Source organism: Kogia breviceps, chromosome 7, assembly GCF_026419965.1.
Source record: "Kogia breviceps isolate mKogBre1 chromosome 7, mKogBre1 haplotype 1, whole genome shotgun sequence".
Taxonomy (NCBI): domain Eukaryota; kingdom Metazoa; phylum Chordata; class Mammalia; order Artiodactyla; family Physeteridae; genus Kogia; species Kogia breviceps.
Genome location: NC_081316.1, coordinates 26,551,693 through 26,579,289, shown reverse-complemented (window position 1 = coordinate 26,579,289; position 27,597 = coordinate 26,551,693). Strand labels below are relative to the sequence as shown.

The 27,597-nt window shown below is 44.1% G+C and overlaps 1 long non-coding RNA gene across 1 annotated transcript; it reads right to left on the bottom strand.

The window, feature by feature from the left end:
- LOC136794488 (uncharacterized) lies at nt 1–24,368 on the bottom strand. Its single transcript, XR_010841338.1, has 3 exons — nt 24,227–24,368; nt 5,688–5,795; nt 1–2,583 (listed from the first exon to the last, which is right to left on the bottom strand). It is a non-coding gene; the product is annotated as an uncharacterized lncRNA (long non-coding RNA).
- Between the last annotated feature and the right edge of the window lie 3,229 nt (nt 24,369–27,597).

Genomic DNA, 27,597 nt, shown 5'->3' with positions numbered 1-27,597 from the left:
TTATAGGTTCATTTAGTACGCTTCTTTATTTACAAATAGTCCAGTGAAATGAGAAATACATTTATATATCTACACCCATATTCACCCTTCATCCTTCCATCCCTCCATCCCTCCTCTGTCCATTTCTTAATCTGTGTATCTGTCTGTGAGTTCCATGGTCAGAAAAGTCTGGGGAGCTGTGATTACTGCATACTTCTGGAGAATCACAATCAACATTAATGTATTAGAGCCTTTGAGAAGTTCTATAGAGAAGAACCTCCTTTAACTCAGTATTTCCTTGACTTTTGTTTGTTTGTTTGTTTTATAATCACAGAACCCTTCTTTGAGCACACATTTTAACAGCAACCCAATTTTTGGAAACGTGCACGTGACTGCATGACTATCTCTCTCCTAAGATCACACACACACGTTGTAAGAGGACAGTTGTTCCCTCTGAAGGCAACACTTGTTATTCTGAAGCACTGAAGCGAAACCTCCAGCACACTTGGAATTTGTTTAGCAGATGTTTACAGGTAGCTTGATATTAATTTCTATACAAAAGATATATTTCTGGGCCTGGCGTATTGTTCATGACTCACAACCACAATCTGGGAACCTCCAAGCTCGCCCATCATCCTGCTTGAGCTAACCCTATCTGACACAAACTGTTCCCATTCATGGTGGCGCCATCCCCATTTACACCATCCGCAGTCCAAGAGGCAATCTTGTGCTTGTGTTTTAACATAAACTTCACATCACATGCATACTAACACTACTTCATGAGCAAGGAATTACCACGTCTGGTTCATTGACATTTACATCTGGGAACCATTTCAATCAGATTAATCCGTTTATCTAAATAATTTTCCACTCACTTCACAACATCAGAACTCACCAATACATTTTCTGCAGATGCTTCCAACCTTCCTTTTTGTAGACTGAGGTGTAAGATTCATTATTACCTGGAGTTCTGCAGGCTGGACCCTTATCAGGGTGTAAGGGAGACCAAATAATAATCTCTATCCCATCAGAGTTTTAGAAAAGGGAAAAAGAGTAAGGCAGATGGAAGTGTCATTGTCAGCCTCTTCCTGATAGGGCTGTTGGAGAAAGCGCCTTAGATGTGCAGTAACAATAGGCTTTGTGTGAGGACAGGCGGCTTATACTGCAGTAACAGCTCAGGAATGTTGCTGGCTGATAAAAACAAAGGTTTATTTCTGGTCCCCATTACATGTCCACTGTGGGCCAGCTGAAAGTCTGCTCCATGGCATCTTCACTCAGGAACCCAGCAGCTAGACCATTGCCAATCCTGGTGGCGGAGAGGAAAATGCGAGAACGGCAAGCCCCACACCGACTCTCAGAGCTTCCACCCAGAGGTGACCACATCACTTCTGCTCACGTTTCATTGGCCACACGTGAGCTCCATTACCACACGCCCCCTAAGCCTGAGCCCCAGAGCAAGACAGACGTGTTCCCCCAAAACAAGCATCAACTGGAAAAGCCACAGGCTTCATCCCGCTGCCAGGTTTAACCTTCGGCAAAGAGCAAAGCCACACATATGCTCTCTGCAGACAGGCAGATCCTGAAGAGAGTGGATGGTGGGGGTAAACTCCTTAACTGCCCAGTCAGGTCAGAGGGCAGATGATGACCAGGCAAAAACAGTCAAATCACAATACGACTTTTGCAAAACACGTTTCCCACTTACTCATTGTCTTTCAGCTTCAAGTCCTCAGTTCACTCTTGAGCCCTTTCTTCTTCAAGTTCTCCACTTTTTTCTTTGTTTGCTTTCCCGTCATTCTAGGCTGCTTCACGCTCCTCCAATAAGAACCATGAATCCCACTCTATGGCTGGATGCTCAGCTACCTGAACCAATAATCCAATGCCTGAGTTACGAACAGAAAAACTTGATGTCTGGACCAGTCTGAGAAAGATCTGTCCATGACTCGCCACCAGAGGCTTCCTATGGAAACACTGAGCAAGGGGATGAATGAAGAGACACCGTCCAGTGCCCAGTATAGTAGGTGCTCCTTCAATGTGAGTTTCCCATTTTCGGCACTTTTGCTGGTTCCAGTCCCCCCTCATGGCATGCTCTTTCCTTTGAGCTCTTTCCGTATCCAAATTCCAACAGTTCTTCCGGTGTCAAGCTCAGGTCCCACCTCCCCTGGGCACATTCCCACCTTGACCACCAGTGGTGACCATAGCGATATTCTGCCTACATCCCCGTGCTGCCACTTGGAGCTCAAGTTGTCATCTGGCTTCCTTGTATGATGACTTGATTCTACAAGTTATCTTGAAGCTCTTGGAGGGTGGGGGCAATGCCTTCTATGCCCCCTGCATCCCTGACCACACCCAGCCTGACGCAAGGCACAGAGCAGCCTCGTGACACATAGTTCCTGAAACAACTCGATGCACACGTTCTGCACTGTGGTTGGCAGGGTGTGCTCCACTACAGTGGGTGATGGAGCAAAGGAGCGGCGGCCTTTGAAGCATGGACCCTGGACGTGGTGACCACCCAGGACACTGTTCCCATGCAGGTCCTTGGACTATGGGGTGAGATGAGATCCTGCTTCTCTGGAAAACATGTCAGAGCTTCTAACAAACAGGGAGCTGAAATCAGTAAGGAGATAAAGGAAAGCAAATACACATCATATTATAATTATTATATTATTCAGTTCTTCCAGTCTTCGGGGCTTTTTGTTTTTGTTCTTTTACAGGACACTTTTTAACAGGTAAAGAGGTGGATTTTACACTGTCTATTACCTAGTAGTTACACCCAATTCTGGCCTTTTGGTGAAGTCTTGATGGTAAATCGACTGTCTTGCCTAAGTTATTTGATGTACCAATAATGACAATTCACTTATTCTGAGCCAGTTACTGTTCCAAGCCCATTACTTGTATTAATCTATTAAGTTTTTACAAGAACTCTAAGAGGTAGGTGCTATGAATGTCAATAGAGTCACATCTGATCGATCAGAAACTTAGATATCAGAAAACCGAGTCACAGAGAATTTGGCTTACTTGGCTAAGGTAACAGAGCCTGGAGGTGGTAGAACCAGGGTGTAAACTTCTGTACTCGGCCTCCTGAGGCTAGGAGCTTGACCTCTACACTACAGAGCAGGTGGGGCAAGAAAGGGAGAACTAGGGCCTTCTGAAATCAATCACATAGGGCATGGCCTTGAGCCAGACAGACCTGGGTTCAAGTTCTTGCTTTACTGCCTACTAGAGGTTTTATTTTAGACAAGTTACCTCACCCTTCTAGACCTAGTTCCTTCAGCTGTGAAATGGAGTTAAGGGAGATTAATATATAATGTGTCTGGCAACCGTAGACTGGCGATAAATGTTAGGTGTGAATTGTTCTCCTATTTTCTCTTCTTCTAAAACCAGAAACTTTATATCATTCAGACTGCACCCCATCTCTTCACTCTCCACTCTGTTCTCTGGCTTGCAAACACAGAGCAAGGTAAGAAGAGTGTCTGATAAAGGACAGTTTGCAGGCTGGCCAAGCAGTGAATAGAACACCAGGTACCTCTCTGCAGCATCTGCACTCAGCAGCCCTAAGGCCCCCGTGAGACCAGACTCCACTGACTTCAGCTGGGAGTAAAGACGTGGCTGAGAAGAAAACACAGTTCCTTGGGTATTTATTGTTATTCCTCCTTAAGAGCCTTCCTTCCTTTCCCCCTCTCTAGTGTTTAATCAGATATTTCAAATTTATTAATAGGTCCCAACTCCAACGATGAGCTACAGATAGCAAAACAAACCGATATTTCCTCATGGTTACTTCATAAAATGGCAGAGACCGCGGCTTAGCTTCAGAGGGCTAAGCTGGTTAAATTAGTTTTTACAAAAAGAGGGACTCTCTTCCCTCCGGTGTCACCTCCAACAATACTGAAGGCAATTTAATAGCTTCATGCAAAGAGCCATGTCTGGATCTCAAGTCATGGCTTTTTCTTTCTTTCTTTTTTTTTAAAATTAATTAATTAATTTATTTTTAGCTGCGTTGTGTCTTCATTGCTGCGCTTGGGCTTTCTCTAGTTGCGGTGAACAGGGGCTACTCTTTTTTTTTTTTTTTTTTTTACATCTTTATTGGAGTATAATTGCTTTACAATGGTGTGTTAGTTTCTGCTGTATCACAAAGTGAATCAGCTATATGCATACATATATCCCCATATCCCCTCCCTCTTGCATCTCCCTCCCTCCCACCCTCCCTATCCCACCCCTCTAGGTGGTCACAAAGCACCGAGCTGATATCCCTGTGCTACGCGGCTTCTTCCCACTAGCTATCTATTTTGCATCTGGTAGTGTATATATGTCCATGCCACTCTCTCACTTCGTCCCAGCTTACCCTTCCCCCTCCCCGTGTCCTCAAGTCTATTCTCTACGTCTGCGTCTTTATTCCTGTCCTGCCCCTGGGTTCTTCAGAACCAAGCAGGGGCTACTCTTCATTGCATTGTGTGGTCTTCTCACTGCGGTGGCTTCTCTTGTGGCAGAGCACATGGTCTAGGTGTGTGGGCTCGGTAGCTGTGGCAAATGGGTAGTTGTGGCTTGCAGGCTCTAGAGCACAGGCTCAGTAGCATGGCGCATGGGCTTAGTTGCTCCACAGCATGTGGGATCTTCCTGGACCATGGCTCGAACCTCTGTGCCCTGCATCAGAAGGCGGATTTTTAACCACTGTGCTACCAGGGATTTCCAAGTCAAGGCCTTTTTCTGATGGAAACACTGGTTTGGGTTGTTGGCCCTTCAGCAGGAGAGCTGGGTGGTCAGATGTGGTCTGCAGAGAGCCTGCCCGGATTTGAACCCCGCACTTGCTGCTTGACCTTAGGCAAGTCACTGACACTCTGTTGTAGGCTGAATAGTGACCACTCAGTGATATCAGGTCTGAATCCCTGGAACTTGTGAATGTTACCTCATACGGTAAGAGTTTTGCAGATATGATTAAATTAAAGGTTTTGAGATGAGGCGGTTTTCTAGATTATCTCCTTGGGCCCTGAATTCCATCACCAGTATCCTTGTAAGAGAGAAACAGAGATTATGCCCTCCCATAGAAGATGGAAGGTGAAGCGATGATGGAAGAAGAGAAAGATGAGAAGACGGCTTTGAAGATGGAGGAAAGGGCCATGAGCCCAAAAAATGTAGTTCCGGAAGCTGGCTGAGGGAAGAAATGGATTTTCCCTGACAGCCTCTGGAGAGAGCACAGCCCTGCCTACACCATGATTTCAGGCCGTTGAAACTGATGTTGGACTTCTGGCCTCCAGAACAGTGAAAGAATACATTTCTGTTGTTCTGAGACACCAAGTTTATGGCAATTTGTTACAGTGGCCTTAGGAGTCATGGTACATCCATGTATGGTACATACATCCTCTCGGAGTCGTGCTATTTGTGACCACCAGACACAGGATGGACAGGGGCAGGGAGCTGATGTGGAGCAGGGGTGGCAGTGACAGATATGCTGAAAAGTGAGATGGGGCAGCAGCCCGCAAACTCCACGACTGGGCAGTTTCCCAAGGATACAGGACGGAGGTCCACGTATTCATTTAGCACTTCTGGAGGGCAAGACCCCAGTGTAACTCTCTCCACAAATCCTAGTGATATGGATTCTTCGGTCAAAATCTCACTCCGCCACTGGGTGACCTGGAGCATATTATTTAACCCTTCAAAGGCCCCATTAGCTGAGCCTTAAAACATGCTGAAGAGGTAACAGTACAAAGTCCTACCTGGCACCGAGCAGGCACTTAAAGCTGGTTTCTTTCAGGTCCTCTCTGAGAACTGAGAAGCAGGAGGGGCTGTTCTGATCTTCCTCCCCATTTGCATCCACTTGGACACTAGTGAGAGGAGAAAAGACATGAACCGTGATTCCTGTGGCTGTGCTGCGGAGGACTGCCTGCCCTCACGGTCCGCCATGTCAACCTGCAGTCCGGGAACGGCCCTGGATGGAGCTCCTGTCAGCCCTTCAACAGTCAGTGAATACATATTCATTGAGCACCTACTACGTGCCAGGTACCGGTTAAAGCACAGCCCCCAGTGGAATGTTTTACGGTAGAACAGTGTAGTGCAGGGCTGCTGCCAGCTCCAAAAGTGCTTTGCACAGATTACAAAAGGTTGTACTTTCTGGGCAGACACAGTCCCATCAGTACACAGCTTGGCAAGCAGGAAGCCCCTTCGTGTAAAGAAAAAAGTGCCCCTTCATCGGAGTGGACACAGCCCGGGCAGGGCGCATGCCTTGGCAGGGAGAGTGAGGACTGGACTTAGGCCCTGCAGGCCCCTCATCCAGGCAGCCTCACCACGCACAAGTGTCCCACCAGGCACAGTGTCCCCGCAGCCATGCATTTTTCTTAAAGATAAATGTGCTCTGTTCAAGGGCTTCTCTTCTACTCTCTCCTTTCAGACGTGAAAAGGTCCTTTCTTGTATAAGATGTTGGTAATAGTAGACGGCAGTTGCTTGTCTTATCTCTTTTGTGAACTGTTCTTAGCAAAATAAAGTTGGCAGCTTTATGTCAGTACTCTGCTTTGCACATTTTTCTGGCCATAAAATTTAAAACTTTGGGAATCACCTACTGATGGGAGGTGTTGTGTGGTACGAAGCCCTCTGTTCAAGCAAAAGAAAAGCCCCTGTAAAAAACACAGAGCTGGGCAGGTACTATCCTGCCATCAGTATCCTGAGCTGCAGTGATCTGCATGACATTACATCCCGGAATCGCTGGGTTGCTATGGTTATCACGATATCTATGTAATTAACTTGGAAGTTGCTGTCTTTGTGACATATGAGGTCCATGCCAGGCAGATATTCAAAAAAGAAAGATTTTTGTGTCTGAGAAATGTACATGCTGTCAATAAACGGCATTGCTTGAATGCAGCTGCATGCACACGTGAAAATACTAATGCGCACGGGAGAATCATCGTCTCTTGCATGTTTTGGTGATTTTGGACCTCACGTGAGGTCCACACAGCTATAGGAAGGCAGGCCTTGGCTTCAGAGATAAATCTGGACTTTTTCTCTTAGCCAGGATTCTCTCAGTTGCTCCGAACAGAAAACTGGCCTCAGTTAGAGTGTATTGGCTCACCTCACTGAGAAATGAGTGTTTGCGTCAGGTACAGCTTGATCCAGGGTCTCAGTGACAGTATCAGGACATGCCTTTCTCCCCACCGCCAGGCAGTCTGCTTTCCCCTGTATGCTCCCCCATGAAGGCCTCACCACACAGTCAGGTGGCTGCCAAAGTTCTAGCCTTGGATACACCAAAAAAAATAATAATAATAAGAGCTTATCTTCCCAATTGTTCAAACAAACAAAAGTTCGGCACCTGGGTCTCAGCCTGAACTAGATCATGAGCCTATCCCTGGACGTATCGCTGTGACCAGGGACATGCCCAAACCTGGGGCAGAGCTGTGGGGGAAGGGTTAGTTGTCTAGAATAAAGTCAGGGTCAAGGGATGCAGCTAACCAAGCTTATCTTCTCTCACTAAAGGAGTGAGTTCTAAGAAGTCAGTCCCCAAAGAGACAGCACCTGTGCCGCTTGTCCTCCTTTGGTCTCGCCCCAACCCCGCCCGCCCGTCTATTCTCCCCATCACTTGGTCAGTGACTTGCCCAAGGTCTCCCCACCTGCTTCGCGCTCTGTGCTCTGAGATGCTGTCCCCCGGGGGGCTACCTCACCAGGCCCCTTGCCACTGGCCACTGATTGGATCAGACAAGGGGAGGCCTAAGCAGATCTGAGGGAGGGAGGAGAAAGTGGTGGGTGTTTCTTCTCTGCCCCCTCCCTGCTCTAGTACCTCCCAAAGCCCCATTCCCACCACTCACACCACCTCCTCCCCTGCCCCTCCAGCCTTTGAGGGAGTTAACAGCTTCCTGATGCTATAGTCTCATACCTCAATGCCCCTGGTTTGTTCCCCTGACCCTGCCCCCGTATGTGTACATTGTCCCTTAAAGTCTTTTTATCTAAACCGGGAGTCAACAAACTTTGGCCCACAAGCCAAATTACCTCTCCCAAACCCCCTCCCAGTCTCTTTTTGTAAAGACAGTTTTACTGGACCACAGCCCCACCCATGGCCCATCATTTAGGTTCTGTCTGTGGCCCGTTGTGCCAGAGATGGTATGTGACCTGAAAACCAAAAATATTTACTTTCCAACCCTTCACAGAAAAAAAATTGCTGGGCTTCCCTGGTGGCGCAGTGGTTGAGAATCCGCCTGCCGATGCGGGAGACACGGGTTCGTGCCCTGGTCCGGGAAGATCCCACATGCCACGGAGCGGCTGAGCCCGTGAGCCATGGCCGCTGGGCCTGCGCATCCGGAGCCTGTGCTCCGCAACGGGAGAGGCCACAACAGTGAGAGGCCCGCATACCGGAAAAAAAAAAAAAAAAAAAAAAAAAAAAAAAAAAAAAAAAAAAAAATTGCTGACTCCCGGACAAACCATTTCTGATGGATTTTGTTTCCTGCTGGGACCCTGTCCATTACACTTCCTCATAAAATTTAAGGAGAGAATGCTACTTTTGCTGTAAGATTTGTACATAAGTTTTGAGAGGAAACTAATATAAAAGGTCAACCCATCTGGTTCAAGGGGAAACCACACAGGGGGAAAAAGAGGTGTAGTAATCTTTTAATACAGTGAGCCTTGCTCTCTCCCAACCCTTGAGTTGAGAAGTCTCAGGGCAGAGAATGCCCCCAACTGCACCCCCAGCCAGCACTCACTCAGACAGCACACCTGGGTGCTCCGACTTCATCCGAGAATGCCAGTGAACAGGAAAATCAATATGTAAAGAACCAAACCAAAGCGCCAGATGAAAAAGATGAACATTGCTAGGTTTCGAAAATAAAAATGTTCTAAACAGATAAACAGTAAGCAAAGTACTTTCATTTGTACTGTTTTCCAGTCCATAAAACCCTAATATCCACCAACGTTTCATTAAGAGCTTCCATGCCACTCAGCACGCCTGCTGCGGCTTGAACAGATTGCTGCAAACATGTTATCCGAGCTGCAGACCCAATCTTTTGCAATGTTTTACATGGCTGCTAAATGGGGGAGAAGTCTGATCAATCGTGAACAGAACTCTGGTTTAGGGGAAAAGTAAATGCTGGAGTTAAATGAACAATATCTATCATTCTGCAATGTGGTTTTCCCAGTTAATCAAAAAAAAAAACACAAAACCCAAAAACAACAACAACAAAAACGGTAGGCAAAGAACATTTATTAGAGTGAAGAGAGGGGGAAAAAAAAAAAAAAAAAACAGCAATGAACACATGCAACCAGATCCTTCGGCTTTCAGAAACAGGAAGGATTTATGTTTTGAATAATTTCCAGTGAAATAAATGTTCAAATTATGTTGGAAAATGGTTCATTTGGACTCCTAGCCTTTTGTAATCTCCAAACCTAATAATACTGCAGTTTATGAAATCTCTTACTAATATAGCAAAGCCTTTTCGTCTATTGTTACACTCCTTCCTGAAGTGGCCCTACTGGTAGCTTTCTGAACCATCAGCCAGAATTGAAGGTGCTTTACAGAACTCTTTTCCTTGACGATTTCCATTTTGTGACTGCAAGGAAGAAGAAAAAACTCTAAACAATAAATCAGCAACCCTGAAGTGGATTCTGGGCTGTGAAGCTGAGAAAACTTGGACAAATTCTTATTTATTTATTTATTTGGTTGCACTAGGTCTTAGTTGTAGCAGGCAGGCTCCTTAGTTGCAGCTCACCGGGTCCTTACTTGTGGCCTGCAAACTCTTGGTTGCGGCATGCACGTGGGATCTAGTTCCCTGACTGGGAATCGAACCCCAGCCCCCTGCATTGGGAGCATGAAGTCTTAACCACTGTGCCACCAGGGAAGTCCCCAAATTCTTAAATCACTCCCTTATCCTCAATTTCTTTATCTGTAAAATGTAACCAACACTCCCTCCCCACCCCTGCCACCCAGGTTCTCGTAAATTCATCCATTCCCATTTGTTGAATACTTACTAAGCACCTTTTATGTGTCAGGAGGGTGCTGGATGAAGAGGAAGATGCAGCCCCTGAAAGATGCCTCTCGAAGCTCATATGCCAAGGAGAGAACTGCCAGTGACAATGTGTTATGATACGCTCTAGGACAGCAATAGAAACAGTTCTTTGAAAGCACCCAGGAGGTACCTGTGGGCCAGAAAGAGCTGGAAGGAAGGGATCACTAAATGTATTCTGAAGAATGAGTCAGAGGGGAGGGGTAGAATGGAGGATATTATCACCACAGGGGAGAAGAGAGAACATGATCTCTTAGGATTACTGAAAGCATTTTTGCTTGGCCATACCTGGAGCCTCAAGGTAGGAGAGGCAAGAGCCCTGGGAAGGAGGGTGAACTAAGCAAGACCAACATACCAAGGGCCTCCTAGCACTACTGAGGAGTTTGGACTTTTCCCTTGAAGGCAATGGGGGAGCCCACGGCAGGGTTTCTGCTGGGGGACGCGGCCTGATTCAATGTGTTTCAGGAAGGCCATCCTCACTGCCAGCAGCAGCCAGATGGAGAAGGAGTCAGAGGGGACACTGGGGACAGGGAGGCCGTTAATCAGGGAGAGAGCAGTGGCTGAAGTGGGATAGAGGGAGTGGGGACGAGGGAGAAGAGGAGGATGTGAGAGGCGTGGAGTTGATGGGGCAACTTGACAGACTGGGGAGAAAAGGCAAGGAAGGTGTCAAGGACACCTTTCGTCCAGGTTCCTACTTGGACAAAAGGGCAGATGCTAGTTCTATGAACCGAGAGAGAGCACACTTGAAGGTGATGCCTGGCACCAGGCAAGGTACACAGTAAATGCTCAGTAAGTGTTGACTCAAAGCAGAAACTTTCGGGCTTCCCTGGTGGCGCAGTGGTTGAGAGTCCGCCTGCCGATGCAGGGGACGCGGGTTCGTGCCCCGGTCCGGGAAGATCCCACATGCCGCGCAGCGGCTGGGCCCGTGAGCCATGGCCACTGAGCCTGCGCGTCCGGAGCCTGTGCTCCGCAACGGGAGAGGCCGCAGCAGTGAGAGGCCCGCGTACCGCAAAAAAAAAAAAAAAAAAAAAAAAAAAAAAGCAGAAACTTTCATCTCCTAGCTTCATTCTCCCCTCTCTTCCATCACCCCTCCCACCCCCAATGCACACACACTCTGTCCCCACCCACTCTACCTCATCCTGCACATCACTGCCTGGTAAATCTTCTTCAAACACCAATTTGTCTGTCAGATTTAAATGGCTCATTTAAATGGCTCAGGATTTCCCCAGGCACCACTCAAACCACCCCCCTGCTCAGCTTCCTTAATCCAGCTCCCCACACCAAGCCAGCCCTGTTTCCACTCTGCTTCAATCTGGCTGTCCAGAGAGCGGCCCCGTGATCTGTCGGCCTCCAGGCCTTTATTCATGCCACGCTCCCCTCCTGGAGCATTCACCTTTCCTTCGTTCTGACACTGCAAATTCAAATCAGAGAGTCACAGCGGAGACCAGGAAAAAAGAAAGCACTTCTCTCTGTACCCTTGTTCTGTTCACTCAAGACAAGCTTAATTCTTTGACATTCAGGCAACACGTAAGAGTCTGCGGCTGAGGAAGTTTCGAGAGAAGAGAGACAAGAGGTAAGATGATCTAGATTATAGATAAACCAGCTAATAAAATATGTCTTATTACATCCTTCTAGCACATTCCAGACTCTGAGTCCTTTTGATTTTGAAATGCATTTTGAAAGCATGAGTGGATTATGATTGTCAGGAAAAAACGCAATTTTTCTTTCAAGGCCTTAAGCTATAAAAACTGCTATTCCTGTTCTCTCTCCAAATGAGCCCACTTTAGTATGTCCCGCTGGGAAATGAAGGCAATCGCTTGATGCCTAGGAATTACCAAAGATTTACTTGAAAACCGCTACCTCACACTTGGTAGGAAATAAGTCTAAATGAAAAGGAAAACAATTAGACCAAATGTGCCAACTTCAACAGTGTTGATTGGTTGGTCAGTTGATTTTGAAAGCCCATTCTTATTTCTGGAATCAAAAGTTGCAAAAACAAACAAACAACAAAACCTCCAGTCTTGACAGTCCCTGAATGAGAAGCCCCTGGGGCAAGCACAGACAGGGTTACTTCTAAGGCCACCCACCTTTGGGTTTGAGCCCCTCCCAGGACTCTGGGAAGGGTGTCCTACTGGACAAACTGGGCCGTCAAATTGTAATCCCTCAGGCCAAGGAAGCTACAGAGCCACCTGGAACAACAAAGACACTCCTGTCCAGCAGGCTTCCCCATTGGAACATGACAGGCTTCCTGCCCCAAGCCAGTTTCGCTCCCTTTCCAGCCCCTAGGGCAGCAGTTTCTCGAACAGTGGCCCTAGAACCACCTGCACCTGCATCAGAATCACCTGGACTCTAAACATGCAGGTGCAGGCTCCTTATTCTGCATTTCCTGAGACCACATCCTTGGAGGTAGGTTCATTCATCAACACCACAGTACAGCCAGATGAGCAAGACTTCTCTTTCCTCCCAACCCATTAGAATTTTCCTTCCATTGTTCTCCTCATCCAGCTAAAGCTCCCTGGTCTATTGTTTTATTCTAAACTTCCTTGCAATTCCCCTCTGTTCCCCCACTAAATTCACTCCACACCCACCTGAATAACTTTGTCAAATCTCTTCCAACTACTAGTTTGCTTCCAACTACAATTTCCTGATTGCCAATCCCATCATTTTGTAGCATTTGACCTTGCTCCTAATCTCTGAAGATTTAGAGGCTGCCCAATGAGAACTCCCTCCTCCTCTAGGTTCCAACCCCCTTCGCCTACCCACACACATCTGTCTCCACTGGACCTATCCCTCGCCTTGACCCGCATCCCATCTCACCCTCCTTCTCAGAACTTTGCACTATCAATATACCTCCTCCCTCCTGTGTGTTCAGTCATGTCCTTTTAACTCAATCCTTCCCTCTGGCTCTTTTTTTTTTTTTTTTTCCCCATTGTAGGTATCACTGGAGTAACAAATTAGAATGGGGATTCTCTCCAATGTCCTAGAAGGAGAAGCATACATCAATAGGACATATTCTACGGCTTCCCTGGTGGCGCAGTGGTTGAGAGTCCGCCTGCCGATGCAGGGGACGCGGGTTCGTGCCCCGGTCCGGGAGGATCCCACGTGCCGCGGAGCGGCTGGGCCCGTGAGCCGTGGCCGCTGGGCCTGCGCGTCCGGAGCCTGTGCTCCGCGGCGGGAGGGGCCGCAGCAGTGAGAGGCCCGCGTATCACAAAAAAAAAAAAAAAAAAAATAGGACATATTCTAGACTCAGCTACCACAACTGAGTGTTAACCTGATTGTTATCTATAAATACTTACTAGAATGAAGAATATGTTTCAGAACAGTTTTTAAACCTTTTGATTATAGAAAATTTCAAATATATTCAAAAATAGAGAAACTGGTATAATGAACCCCTCTTACCCATCACCCAGTCTCAACAATTATTACCATTTTACCAATATATGTTTTAAAGAAAATCTCGTGTACCATAATATGCATCTCTAACCAATATAGACGTTTTTTTTGGTGGGGGGGCTGCATTGGGTCTTCCCTGCTGCGCGAGGGCTTTCTCTAGTTGCGGAGAGCAGGCGCTACTCTTCATTGCGGTGCGCAGGCTTCTCATGGCAGTGGCTTCTCTTGTTGCGGAGCACCGGCTCCAGGCGTGCGGGCTTCAGTAGTTGTGGTGCACGCACGGGCTTAGTTGCTCCGTGGCATGTGGGATCTTCCCGGACCGGGGCTTGAACCTGTGTCCCCTGCATTAGCAGGCGGATTCTTAACCACTGTGCCAACAGGAAAGTCCCCAGACATATTTTCAAGGAGCATAATCCCCGTGCCATTATTATAGCTAAATAATTCACAGAGATTCCTTAACATTATCCAATACCCAGTCCATATTCCATTTCCCCAGTTGTCTCAAGGAGGTCTTTTTATAGTTGTGTTGTTCAAATCAGGATTTAAACAAGATCCTAATATTGTATCACACTGTTATGTCTCTTAAGTTGTTTTTATCCTGTAACAGTCTCCTTGCCATTTTTTTTAAAAGTCATTTATTTCTTGGGCCATTTGTTATAGAGACTATCTCAGATTCTTGATTTGGCTGATCACATCGTTACAGGGTTAATAACTTGTGTCTCTATCCCCAGCATTTCTGGTAAACTGGTAATTACATTGAGGCTTGATTAGATTTGGGTTCAGTCTTCTTTTTTAGTAAGAGTACTTGATAGGCAGTACTTTATATATATATATATATATATGTTTCAGGTGTACAGCATTATAATTTGACATCTATACACATGAAGTGTGACATGTATACACTGCAAAGGGATCACCACCGCAAGTCTATCTGCCATCTATCACCATACAATTGGCCCCCCTCACCCATTTCAACCCCCTTCCCCTCTGGTATCCACTACTCTGTTCTCTGTGGCTGAGTTTGTTTTTGTTTTTACTTTGTTTTTTTTAGCTTACACATCTGAGTGAAAACATACAGTATTTGTCTGATTTATTTCACTTAGCATAATGCCTTTGAGGTCTATCCATGCTGACATACATATATCACATCTTCTTTATCCATTCATCCATCAATGGACACTTAGATTGTTTCCATATCTTGCCTATTGTAAATAATGCTGCAATGAACATAAGGGTGCATATATCTTTTTGAATTAGTGTTTTTCACGTTCTTTGGATAAATACCCAGAAGCAGAATAGCTGAATCATGTGGTAGTTATATTTTTAATTTTCTGAAGAATCCCCATACTGTTTTCCATAGTGACTGCACCAATTTATAGTCCCACCAACAGTGTACGAAGGTTCCCTTTTGTCCACGTCCTCTCCAATATTTGTTATTTCTTGCCTTTTTGGGAATAGCCATTCCAGGTGGTATCTCATGGTTTTGATTTGCATTTCCCTAATAATTATAATGCTGAATATCTTTTCATGTGCCAGTTGGTCATCTATATGTCTTCTTTGGAAAAATGTATATTCAAATCCTCTGCCCATTTTATAATTGGGTTGTTTGGGTTTTTGTTATTGAGTTGCATGAGTTCTTAATATATTTTGGATATTAACCCCTTATCAAATATATGATTTGCAAATATCTCCTGCCATTAAGTAGCTTCTCTCTTCATTTTGATGATGGTTTCCTTCTCTGTACAGAAGCTTTTTAGTTTGACATAGTCCCATTTGTTTACTTTTGTTTCTGTTTCTCTTGACTTTGGAGTCAGATCCACAAAAACATCACTAAGACCAATGTCAATGAGGTCACCACCTATGTTTTCTTCTAGGAATTTTATGGTTTCAGGTCTTACATTCAAATTTTTAATCTATTTAGAGTTAATTTTTCTATATGGTATAAGATAGTGGTCTAGTTTACTCTTTTCCACATGGCTGTCCAGTTTTCCAAACACCATTTATTGAAGAGACTATCCTTTCTCCATTGTATGTTTTTCCTTTGTTGTAAATTAATTGTTCATATATAGGCAGGTATATTTCTGGGCTCTCAATTCTCTTCCATTGATCTATTTGCCTGTTTTTGTGCTAGTACCATACTTTTTTTTTTTTTTTAAAGAACGTGTTGTTTTTTAAATTTATTTTTTATTGAAGTATAATTGTTTTACAATTTCTGTTAGTTTCTGATGTATAGCAAAATGATTCAGTTATACATATATATATTCTTTTTCATATTCTTTTCCTTATGGCATATAACAGGATATTGAACATAGTTCCCTGTGTTATACAGTAGGATTTTGTTGTTTACCCATTCTATTTTTTTTTTTTTTTTTTTTTTTTTTTTTGCGGTACGCTGGTCTCTCACTGTTGCAGCCTCTCCAACTGCGGAGCACAGGCTCTGGACACGCAGGCTTAGCGACAATGTTTCATGGCCCAGCTGCTCCGCGGCACATGGGATCCTCCCGGACCAGGGCATGAACCCACGTCCCCTGCATCAGCAGGCAGACCCTCAACCACTGTGCCACCAGGGAAGCCCTATCCATTCTTTATGTAATAGTTTGCATCTGCTAATACCGAACTCCCAATGCATCCCTCTCCCACTCTCCCACACAGCCCTCCCCTGTGGCAACCACAAGTCTGTTCTCTATGTCTGTGAGTCTGTTTCTGTTTCATAAATTCATTTGTGTCATATTTTAGATTCCTCATGTAAGTGCCATCATATGGTATTTGTTTTTCTCTTTCTGACTTACTTCACTTAGTCTGATAATCTCCAAGTCCAACCATGTTGCTGCAAATGGCATTATTTCATTCTTTTTTATTTCTGAGTAGTATTTCTATATATGTACCACATCTTCTTTATCCATTCATCTGTCATTGGACATTTAGGTTGTTTCCATGTCTTGGCTATTGTAAATAGTACTGCTATGAACAGGGGTGTACGTGTATCTTTCTGAATTAAGTTTTTTTTAAATGACTTATTTTAAGCATTTTATCAAGAAGGCGATTTTTTTTATACAGCAGGTTAGCATACTGTTTTGATTACTACAGCTTTGTGGTATAGTTTGAAATAAGAGAGCATGATATCTTCAGATTTGTTCTTCTTTCTCAAGATTGTTTTGGCTATTCAGGATCTTTCGTGGTTCCATACAAATTTTAGAATTATTTCCTCTACTTCTGTGAAATATCAGGCAGTACTTTTTAAACATGCTAAAATGGTAAAGACTACTTTTAGAAAAACTCTCTCTTACCTCACATCCTCTTCCAGCTACCAAATTTTCTACCTCCTCCCATCCATAACCAAACTTCTCCAGAAACCAGCTGTCTATGCCTTCTTAATAGCTTCTAGCCACTGTTCAACCCACTCAGATCTGGTCTGGCTTCTGCCTCTGTTGCTCCTAGAAACAGTAGTGACCTCCATACCACCAAATCAAATGGACCTTTTTTCTCAATTTCATCTTCTTCCTGTATAAAATTTAGGAGTTTGAAATAAGAATTCATTTTTTCTTTCTTATGGTTCTGTTGATTGACTGGGATCAGCTAGGCAGTTCTCACTGGGGTGTCTCAAAGGGCTGGAATCATCTTGACACCATGGTGACTCTTTCCTTACATGCTTGGTACACAGGCTGGAATAGCTGCAACAACCGGGAGGTGGCCAGGCATCATTATTATCATCATCAACATTCTCTTTCTCTCTCTCCCTCTCTCTCTCTCTCTTTCTCTCCACATGGCATCCACATGGTCTGTTTGGCCTTCTTCACAGCATGATGGTTTAAGGGTAAATAGACTTTTTACATGGTGGCTGCCATCCATCTGAGCAAGCATTTCAAGAGACCAAAGTTGACACTGCAAGCTTCAAAAGATAGCCTCAAAAGTCGCATAGTGTCCCTTCTACCAAATTCTATTGGTTGAACAAGCCCAGTCCTCATTCAGTGCGGGAGGGTACTACACAAAGTGTGAATTTCAGGAGGCATAATTCATTGAGGGGCCATTTTGGAGACTAACTGTCATACTTGTTTGACTTTTCAACAATTATCACAGTCTTGTCAACTATCCACTTTTTTGCTCCCATAACATATCATTTTCCTGTTCTCTTTCTATCTCTCTGACAAGAGTGTCTTGGTGGTATATGCAGGCCTCCTCTTCCTCTGCCTCAGTCCTCCAGGCCTGGCTCTAAGTCTCCTCTCTCCTAGATCTCTTCTCTCCCAAAGACATTTCATTCAGATCTATAATTTCAATTAATACCTAAAATACATAAGACTAAAATATTAATAACTCCAGCCCAAACTTGTCCTCTGAACAGCATACCCCAATTTCTCAAAACCTCCCCTTGAATATCCCAAAGTTATCCAATTTAGCAGGTCTAATCTGAACTCGAAATGGACCCCTGCCCCCAACTGGGGCCTCCTCCAGAATTCTCCAGCTTCCTGGAGGATAACTCACTTGGCACTTAGTGGAATTGCCCTAGTTTTCCCAGTTGTGACCGTCCTAAAGGAGCTGATAACCAGTCAGTCCCAGACATATAAGCAAGTCAGAATGGGCTCAGCCAACCACAGCTGACTGCAGGGCCAGCAGCGAGCCCAGCAGAGAACAGCCAAGCTGGCCCAGATCAGCTGAACCCCTGCAAACTTGTAAACTAAACAAATGTTTATTTTTGTATGCCACTGAGATTTTGTGGTTTTCTCACTACATAGCATTATTTTGTCAATGGATATCCGGTACGCTGCAGCTTAAACACTCAACAATTGAAGAATGGTGCAATGCCATGCAGCCTTTAAGAACGCTGTGTAGATATACAGTCATCCCTTAGTATCGGTGGGGGGATTGGTTCCCAAACCTGGCTGGAGATATCAAAATCCGATAATGCTCAGGTCCTTTATATAATATAGAGTAGTATTTGCATATAACCTACACACGCCCTCCTGTATACTTTAAATCATCTCTAGGTTACTTACAATAACTATACAATGTAAATGTTATGTAAATAGTTGCTGGCACATGGCAAATTCAAGTATTGCTTTTTGCAATTTTCTGAAAAAAATGTTTTTAAGTATTTTTCAGTCCCCAGTGGATTGAATCCATAGACAGATAGGAAGGGCTGACTGTAAACTGACCTGAAATGTTCACAATAAACCGATAAATTGCAGAAGGGAGAGAAGACTGAAAAACAATGTGTATAATATGACTCCATTTTCATAAAACATACATTTCTACATTTGCATATGGAAGTGTCAGTTCTAATATACAACAAGATGCTGACATGGTTATCTCTGGGTGATAGGACTTGGGGTAATTTTCATTCTATGTCACTAATATAATTGTTCAAAAGGGAGAAAAAATCTTTGCCATAGAGTACATTTTGTTTGATTATCCTTTGGCTTATCGGTAACCACCTGAATGTTTTTCAAGTACCCTTTGCAGAGAAGGGCACCTGTAGTTATTCCTGCAGCATCCTATGCAGGCAACATGGAAACATCACATCTTCCAAGACTCACTAAGGACTGCAGGTAGCAGAATACACCTGTCTGATCCTACCAGCAAACCTGAAAAGAAAAGCTCTGTGGGTGGAGGTGGCTTCACACCAGCCCAGTCTTCCCAGACCACCATTAGAGCCAGGGAAGCCTTAGAGGTCCCTCCCAGTTGGGGAAACTGGGAGCAGAGTAGAGCACCTCCAGAACCTTCCTGCCTACAGGGCTTAGTTACATGCCGTGGGCAAAGAAAAGAGATCTTTTTCTAAGTTCCTACTAACAGGGTGTCAAATTTCATACATTCAGAATAAGAAATTCAATGCCCCAGGGCACACCAAGGATACCTAATGTTCTAATCCTTCCAAAGGCTAAAAGGACTTTCTTTGTGTCTTTATTTTTCTTCCTTCCATCTTTCCTTCCTTCCTTCCTCCCTCCCCCGCCCCCTCTCCTTTCCCTCCCAATCACTCACGGAGTGCCCTCTCTCTCTCTCTCTTTCCTTCTTTCTTTCTTTGTTTCCTTCCTTATCTAACATTTGGCAGGTAGGCCTTCATTTTAAATAATTCCTAGTTTATAGCAAATCTATCCCTGTACTTTCCTGGCCAATCCTCAATTTGCAGTAAACACCAAATCCATTTTTTTTTCTGCCACTACTGCTGCTGTTGCTAAAATCCTCCAGGTAAAGCTGGTGAAAATTATATACCAGGCTGATGGACTCTACAGTAATCCCATATAATCTGATCTCAGCTGGCTGTGCTTAAGACACAGGATTTCCTTTCCTCATTCCTACTTATGTCCTCATCCTTTTCCCTAATGTGAGTTCGATCTTAACCTTTTCCATCCTTTTCATTCCGCAGCACCTCACACTCCATGGAGACCCTGACTCCTAACATGTGAGGTCCAACAACCGCCCTTCCTCCTCCAAATGTCTCTGCCCTCCTGGTTTCCTGTTATCACACCCCCACCCCCACCCCGCCCAGCAACAGCAGCTCCCTTCAAAGCTCTTGGTCTCAGCCCACCCCAAGGCTCCCCTAGGACAGAGGTTCTGTAAATGAGGGTCCAGGGGATCATGTGGAGTCCACGAGGCACTCCATGTGATCCATGAATCTTTTGAAATTAATGCGGAATTTGGTCTTTTTGTCAGTTTCTAGGTGAGAGTCTCTAGATTTCATCTAATTTCCAAAGGGCCCTGCCAATCTAAGACTTTGCTTCATCAGTTACCTGCTCTTTCCTGCATTTTTAGGCTCTCTGTTTTTCGACTGGTATCCTCTTCATCTACGCACAACCTAGGTGTACCATGAAATATAATTACCAGATGTATTAGTCTGCTCTGGCTGCCATGGCAGACTACCACAAGCTGGGTGCCTTCAATAACAGAAATTAATTTTCCCATGGTTCTGGATACAGGACGGTCCAAGATCAGAGGGCCAGGAGGGTTGGTTTTTGGTGAGAACTCTCTTCTTGGCTTGCAGATCGCCACTTTCTCACTGTATCCTAGTATGGCCTTTCCAGGGCGGGTGCATGCAGGAGTGGGGGTGGAGGAAGTCTCTTCTTATTATGATGCCACCAATCCTATTGAATTAGGGCCCCACTCTTAAGACCGTACTTAATCTTAATGACCTCCTAAAGATGCTATCTTCAAATATAGTCACATTGGAAGTTAGGACTTCAACATATGAATTTCAGGAATGTTGAGGAGGTGGCACACAGTTCAGTCCATAGCACCAAGGATAAAATAATTTGATTTAAGATGTCAAAGCTGTGATCTTTGTTACACTGGCAAGAGTTTCCTAACTCATCTTCCTGCCTTTTAATTTTTTTTTTTTTTTTTTTTTTTTTTTGCGATACGCGGGCCTCTCACTGTTGTGGCCTCTCCCGTTGCGGAGCACAGGCTCCGGACGCGCAGGCTCAGCGGCCATCGCTCACGGGCCCAGCCGCTCCGCGGCATGTGGGATCTTCCCGGGCCGGGGCACGAACTCGTGTCCCCTGCATCGGCAGGCAGATTCTCAACCACTGCGCCACCAGGGAAGCCCCTTCCTGCCTTTTAAAATACCCTTCGCGCTGTAGTCGATCATACCTTTCAAAACCACGATGTTAGGAGAAACTTCTTCACTCTGATGTGTTCTGCTATGTGGAGAAGCAGCCACTAGGTAGCACTCTGGGACTCTCACTATCTACTGCTGCCCAAGGAGCCCCACCTCAGTGGTCCAGTACCTTCCTCTCCCCTGCTTCTTGCGAATGAGCTGCCCACACAGAGCATCCTTTTTTTCTCTGATCCTGCGTGCCCAGAGTCTTACAGGAACTCCCCAGTATTTTAGCATTTCCTTTTGGAGGTTTCCATCTCTCTGCCATTATTACCCATTCTTCTTGCATGTTGTCTACTTTTTCAACTAGAGCCTTTAATATATTAGTCATAGTTACTTTAAATGCCCTGCAAACCCTGTTCTCATCCTTGCTTTGCCTCTTCAGACTGTGTTTGTTCTTCCCTTTTGTCATGTCTTGTAATTTTTTCGTTGAAAGGCAGACATGACCTATTAGGTAATAATAACTAAGGTAAATAATAAACATTTAGTGAACTTTTATGTAAATCTGGCCACCAGTTGAGTTGTGTTTCATGTTTGCTGTAACTGTAGGTGCCAGGGGCCTCAAATTTCTCCAGGGTCCTTGTTTGTATCTCCTCTGTTGTCTTTGGGTTTCCCTAAGAGCTCCTTCTTAAATACAGTCTGAGTCTTACAGTTCTTTCAGCTACAATCCACTTATTATACAGGAGCCCTGTTAATATGGTGGTAAAGAGTGGGGGAAGGGAAGTATTGTATAAACTTATGATTAAATGTCAGTCTTCTTGTGGGTTTGCATCCCTTTACAAATGTTTCTTTGCTACCCCTTCTCCCTTAGTTGTTACAAGAAAGCTAGAGGGGGCTGGAGACAGGAAACTGCTCTTCTCCCAGGTGAGATAAGGCTCTAAAAAGTCTTTTCCACTAAAGAGTAGTCCTGTGTAACCGAGAACATTCTGGGCGTATTTCAAAATGGTTACTTTCCTTGTTTACCTGCCAGAGACATAGGTGATATTTTTCTTGGCACTTACCATGAGAACCTGGTGGGATTCTTGGAGGTAAAACCATAAAACGTCTGACCCCCTGCTCTCAAGACTACAGCCCCCAGGGGAGTCCCCATCTCCCTTTAGTCCACACACAGCCTCAGCAATTCATCAAGGTTTTGGTTCCAGCAGCTTCTCCTCCAGGTCAGCTGATCTTGACCCTTGTTTCTCTGCATTTACTTGTCTCTCCAGATTTCATGGTAGTGGTTTGCCCTGCAACCTCAGTTTTCTGGTGGGTCCAAGAGAATCCCTGCTTTTCAGCTTTTTTCTTGTTGTGAGGTCAGGAGTGACAACCTCTAAGCTCTTTTCTTGTTGGAGCTGAAACTGGGAGTCCCAAGGCAGGCTAGTTTTTGATTGCCTGAAGTTCGTCTTTTCACTGGCTAGTTTCGCTTTGACTGTGAAATCCAACAGTTGGTAGTAACAGGCCCATCCATCCCAAGAACAATATTTTATATTACTTGAATCCACTTAAATTTATTGAGACATTTTATAAGCCAGAAGATGTTCTATCTTGGCAAATTTTGTGCACTTGAGAATAATGTGTATTCTGCTGTCATTGTGTAGAATTTTCTAAAAAGTCAATCAGTTCAAGCATAGTTAGTGCTATTCAAGTCTACTATTTGCTGATTTTCTGCCTACTTGTTCCATAAGTTATTACAGGACCATTTAAAAAAGATCTCTGACTCTGTGTATTTGTCTATTTTTCTTTGCAATGCTTTTTTTTGCTTCATTTATTTTGCAGCTCTGCCATTAGGTGTATCAACATTTAGGACTGTTGTGCTCTCTTGATTAATTGACCTGATTAATTGACCCTTACGTGATTATGAAATGACTTTCTTTTTCTTCGCAATATTCTTTGTTCTGAAATGTACTTTGTCTGATACAAATATAGTCATTCCAACTTTCCTTTGATTAATGTCAGCATGTTATTTTTTCCCATCCTTTTACTATTTAGCTCATTTGTGTCTTTATATTTAAGGTACATTTTCTGTAGGCAGCATATAGTGTGTATTGCTTTTTTACACAATTTGACAATCTCTGCCTTTTAAACTGGGGTGTTTATATGATTACCTTTAATGTGATCATTAACATGGTTAGGTTTGAATCTTATCATCTTGCTATTTGTTTTCTATTTGTCTCATCTGTTCTGGGTTCCCCTGTTTCTCTTTTGTCTGCCTGCTTTGGGATAAATTGAGTACTTTTTATGATTCCATCCTATGACCATTGTTAGCTCATTAACTCTAACTCTTTGCTTTGATACTTTTGCCTTGCTTTAGGGTTTAGGGTTTAAAGCACACTTTTTTTCACACTACTAATGGAAGTTAAAGAGTTGATTGCTAAAGACTCACAGGACCCAAAATAACAATGTTTACAAACCTACAGGAAAAGGATACAATATACAACATTAAAGTAAAGACATGTATCAAAACTAAGCCTATCTCACAGTCCTGGGTTTGGAAAAGTCAGACAGAATCTCCTGTTGTCCCCCTTTCCCTAAAAGCCATAGCCAAATGCACTTAATCTTTTGGGTCAGGAGCCACTGTTGTGTATACAGAACACCTCAGAACTAATGAGCCCCAAAGGGCACGCTGCCTGGTCCTATAAGCATATTCTTGCTACATAACAGCAGAGACCTCCAGGCGTCTCAAAAAACAATTCTGACAACTGGTAAAAATCTGCCCTTCCCATTCCCACCCGCTGCCCAGATTCCTCAGACCCTTGGTTTCAAGACAACACAATGAATGGGTATGTTTCATGGTTTTGTTAGGAGTCAGTGCTATGCAGAAACTTTAGCAAAACGACTCAGCCTTGCCTGCCGGAATTAACCCTTACCACACAATCTTTAATATATGACAGTTTGTCATCAAGTGATATTACACCCTTCATATATAATATAAGAACCTTAAAACAGCAGTCTTCCATTTCTGTCCCCATGGCCTTCATGCTATTGTTAGTATGCATTTTACTTATGCATATGTTATAAACCCCACAATACATTGTTATTCATTTTTTTGAGCAGTCAATTATATTTTTTAAGGTTTTAAATAGTAAGAAAATATTATATAAGAAAAGTATCTTGGATCCGCCTGCCGATGCAGGAGACACGGGTTCGTGCCCTGGTCTGGGAAGATCCCACATGCCGCGGAGCAACTAAGCCCGTGAGCCATGGCCGCTAGGCCTGCGCGTCCGGAGCCTGTGCTCCGCAACGGGAGAGGCCACAACAGTGAGAGGCCCGCATACCGCAAAAAAAAAAAAAAAAAAAAAAAAAGAAAAGTATCTTGGGACTTACCTGGTGGCACAGTGGTTAAGAATCTGCCTGCCAATGTAGGGGACACGGGTTCCAGCCCTGGTCCGAGAAGATCCCACATGCCGCGGAGCAGCTAAGCCCATGCGCCACAACTACTGAAGTCCACGCACCTAAAACCTGTGCTCTGCAACAAGAGAAGACACTGCAATGAGAAGTCTGCACACAGCAACAAAGAGTAGCCCCCACTCGCCACAACTAGAGAAACCCACCCACCCAGCAGCAAAGACCCAATGCAGCCAAAAATAAATACATTAATTTTAAAAAAAAGAAAAAAGAAAAGTATCTTATATATTCATCCTTTCAGTTACTATTTCTGGTGACTTTCATTTTTACATTAGAGCCAAATTCTATCTGATAATTTTTTCCTTCTGCCTTTTTTGTTTCTCTATTCCTCCTTTACAGCTTTCTTTTGCATTAAGTGAATGTTTTCTAGTGTAACATTTTCATTCCTTTAATTATTTTTTAATGATTTTTTTCCACTATTCATTTTTTAGTTTTTTCTTTAGTCCTTGCCCTAGGGCTTACATTATACATTTTAATTCATCAGGATCTACTTTAGATATACTAACTAAAGATATAAAGGTATACTATGTTACAGCTGAGTAGAGGCTCAACCTTATGAGTAGGGGTGCATGGAAGAAGAGACCCAACCTTTCAGCTGCACTTGCCTGGATTTAGCTTCCGTAATGTATAGTCAGGAGAAATGAGAAATGCTGATGGCCTGTTCCTCCTGAAAAATACCATACCCCTCAACTGGGAGCTGTGGAAGAGCCTGTGTTCTTGGCTGTGCCTACCTGGAGTGGAGTTTCTGCCATACTGAGCTGGAAGAGGAGTGAGAGGGAGTGGTTCGTGGTTCAAATGCTACAGACTCTCCCTGTTTTTACCTTGATCCTTCTCACATACTTTTAAGTTTAAGATGACTTTTTTTCTCTGGCTGCTTTTAAGATTTTCTCTTCATCACTGGTTTTAAACAACTTGATTATGATGTGCCTCAATGGAGTTTTCTTCATGCTTCTTGTGCTTGGGGTTTGTTGAGCTTCTTGGATCTGAAGGTTATAGTTTTCATCAAGTTTGAAAACTTTGGGCCATTATTTCTTCCAATTTTTTTTCTGTTTCCCCTTCACAGACTCAAATTACTCATATCATAGGCCACTTAAAGTTGTCCCAAATATCACTGATTCTCTTTTTATTTTTAAAAATTAGTTTATTTATTTATTTATTTATTTTTGGCTGAGTTGGGTCTTCGTTGCTGCGTACCGGCTTCCTCTAGTTGTGGTGAGCGGAGGTTAGTTACTCTTTGTTGCGGTGCGCAGGCTTCTCATTAGGGTGGCTTCTCTTGTTGCGGACCACAGGCTTTAGGCATGTGGGCTTCAGTAGTTGTGGCACGCGGGTTCTAGACCGCAGCCTCAGTAGTTGTGGCGCGTGGGTTTAGTTGCTCCGCGGCATGTGGGATCTTCCCAGAGGGCTCGAACCTAAGTCCCCTGCATTGGCAGGCAGATTCTTAACCACCGCACCACCAGGGAAGTCCCCTTCTTCTTATTTCTTAAATTCATTTTTCTCTGTATGTTTCCTTTAGGATAGTTTCTATTGCTGTGCCTTCAAGTTCATTAATATTTTCTAATGCCATTGTGATATTGTGATTTATTTTATGAAATATATATTTGGCCTTTGTCTCCTTCTTGACACAGAGCTAAGTGATAAGAATGATAAAGGCGTCCTTTGTTATTCATAACAAGCCCCTTTCAACTACCTCTGAGTTTATGTTAATAAAATAACCTTTGGAAAGCACCTAAGGATGAGGGCTGATTGCCAGGGCAACTAACCATGCGATTATAGATTGGAACTTTCAGCCTATCCTCCAACTTCTAGCCTCCAAGGAGGAGAGAGGGACTGGAGCTTGAATTAATCACTCATGGCCAATGATTTAATCAAGCATGCCTATGTAGTGAAGCCTCCATTAGTCCCAAAAAGACAGGGTTTGGTGAGCTTCCGGGTTGGTAAAGACATGGAGGTCCTGGGAGAATGGCAAGCCCAGGGGAAGCATGGAAACTCCAAGTCCCTTCCCACATACCTTGCTCTATGCATCTCTTCTGTCTGGCTGTCCCTGAGCTACATCCTTTTATAATCCAGTAAATAAAATGTTCTCCTTGAGTTCTTTGAACTGCTCTAGCAAATTAATTGGACCAAGGAGGGGGTTCAACCTATAGATGGTTAGTCAGAAGCACAGGTAACAACCTGGACTTGCAATTGTCATCTGAAGTTGGGGGTGAGACAGTCTTGTGGGACCAAACCCTGAATCTGTGGGATCTGACACTATCTCCAGGTAGATATGTCAGAATTGAGTTAAATTGTAGAACTCAGGTGGTGCTGCAGAATTGCTTGGTGGTGTGGGGAAAACCCCAGACACATTTGGTGGTCAGAAGTGTCAAAAGTGAAATACTGTCGTGGTATTCAGAGAATATTGTATGTGATGTAAATGAAAACAATCGTTTTTCTTTATATCCATGCAGTGTATTTTTCATCTCAGGTAACATTTTTTAATCTCTGGACTTTCAATTTGAGTCTTTTTTGTGTCTTCCTTGTCTCCTCTGAACCTCTTAGATATACTGAATACAATTATAACTGTTTCAATCTTCTTCTCTGTTCATTCTAACATCTTGATGCCAAAATCTTGGATCTCTGCACCGATGTCAAACCGAAATACAGAGACAGAGTTTTGGAGGAAGAGAAAGAATAGCTTTACTCTTTGCCAGGCAAAGAGAGAACACAGTAGGCTAGCACCTCAAGAACTGTGGCCCCCTCCCTGGGGAATAGGGAGAGGTCTTCTAGTTGGGGCTCAATGTCAGGAGCATGTGATAAGGATCAAGGCAGTAACAGTCTTGCATTCTTCTTTCTTCTGCAAAGTTTCAACCCAACACTGGGTCTGGTCATCTCCAAGGGTGGGCTTGCTGACAAGATTAAGGCCTGTACAGCCTCTCAGGTGATTGATGAGCTTCTCTGGTCCCTTTAATCTTGCCTCAGATGGTTTCCTGGCTGCTCCTCCCTTGATTTAGCAACTGTTCCAATCTGCCCTTTAGAACTCAAGAGGTCATGGAGGCTGGAGTCTTGCCTCCAAGAAATGGGGAACAAAAAGGCCTCCATGCCTGGTAGCCCCACAGGGCCCCACTTGGTTTCAATCTGTGTCAGTTCTGGGCCAGTTTTTATTGACTGATTATTCTCTTCATTATGGGTCATGCTTTCATGTCTTGTTGTATCTGAGTGGATGCTAGTAATTGTGAGTTTTACCTTGTTGGGTGCTGGAGAGTTTTTGCATTCCCATAAGTTTTTCTTGAATTGTTTTCCTGGGATGAAGT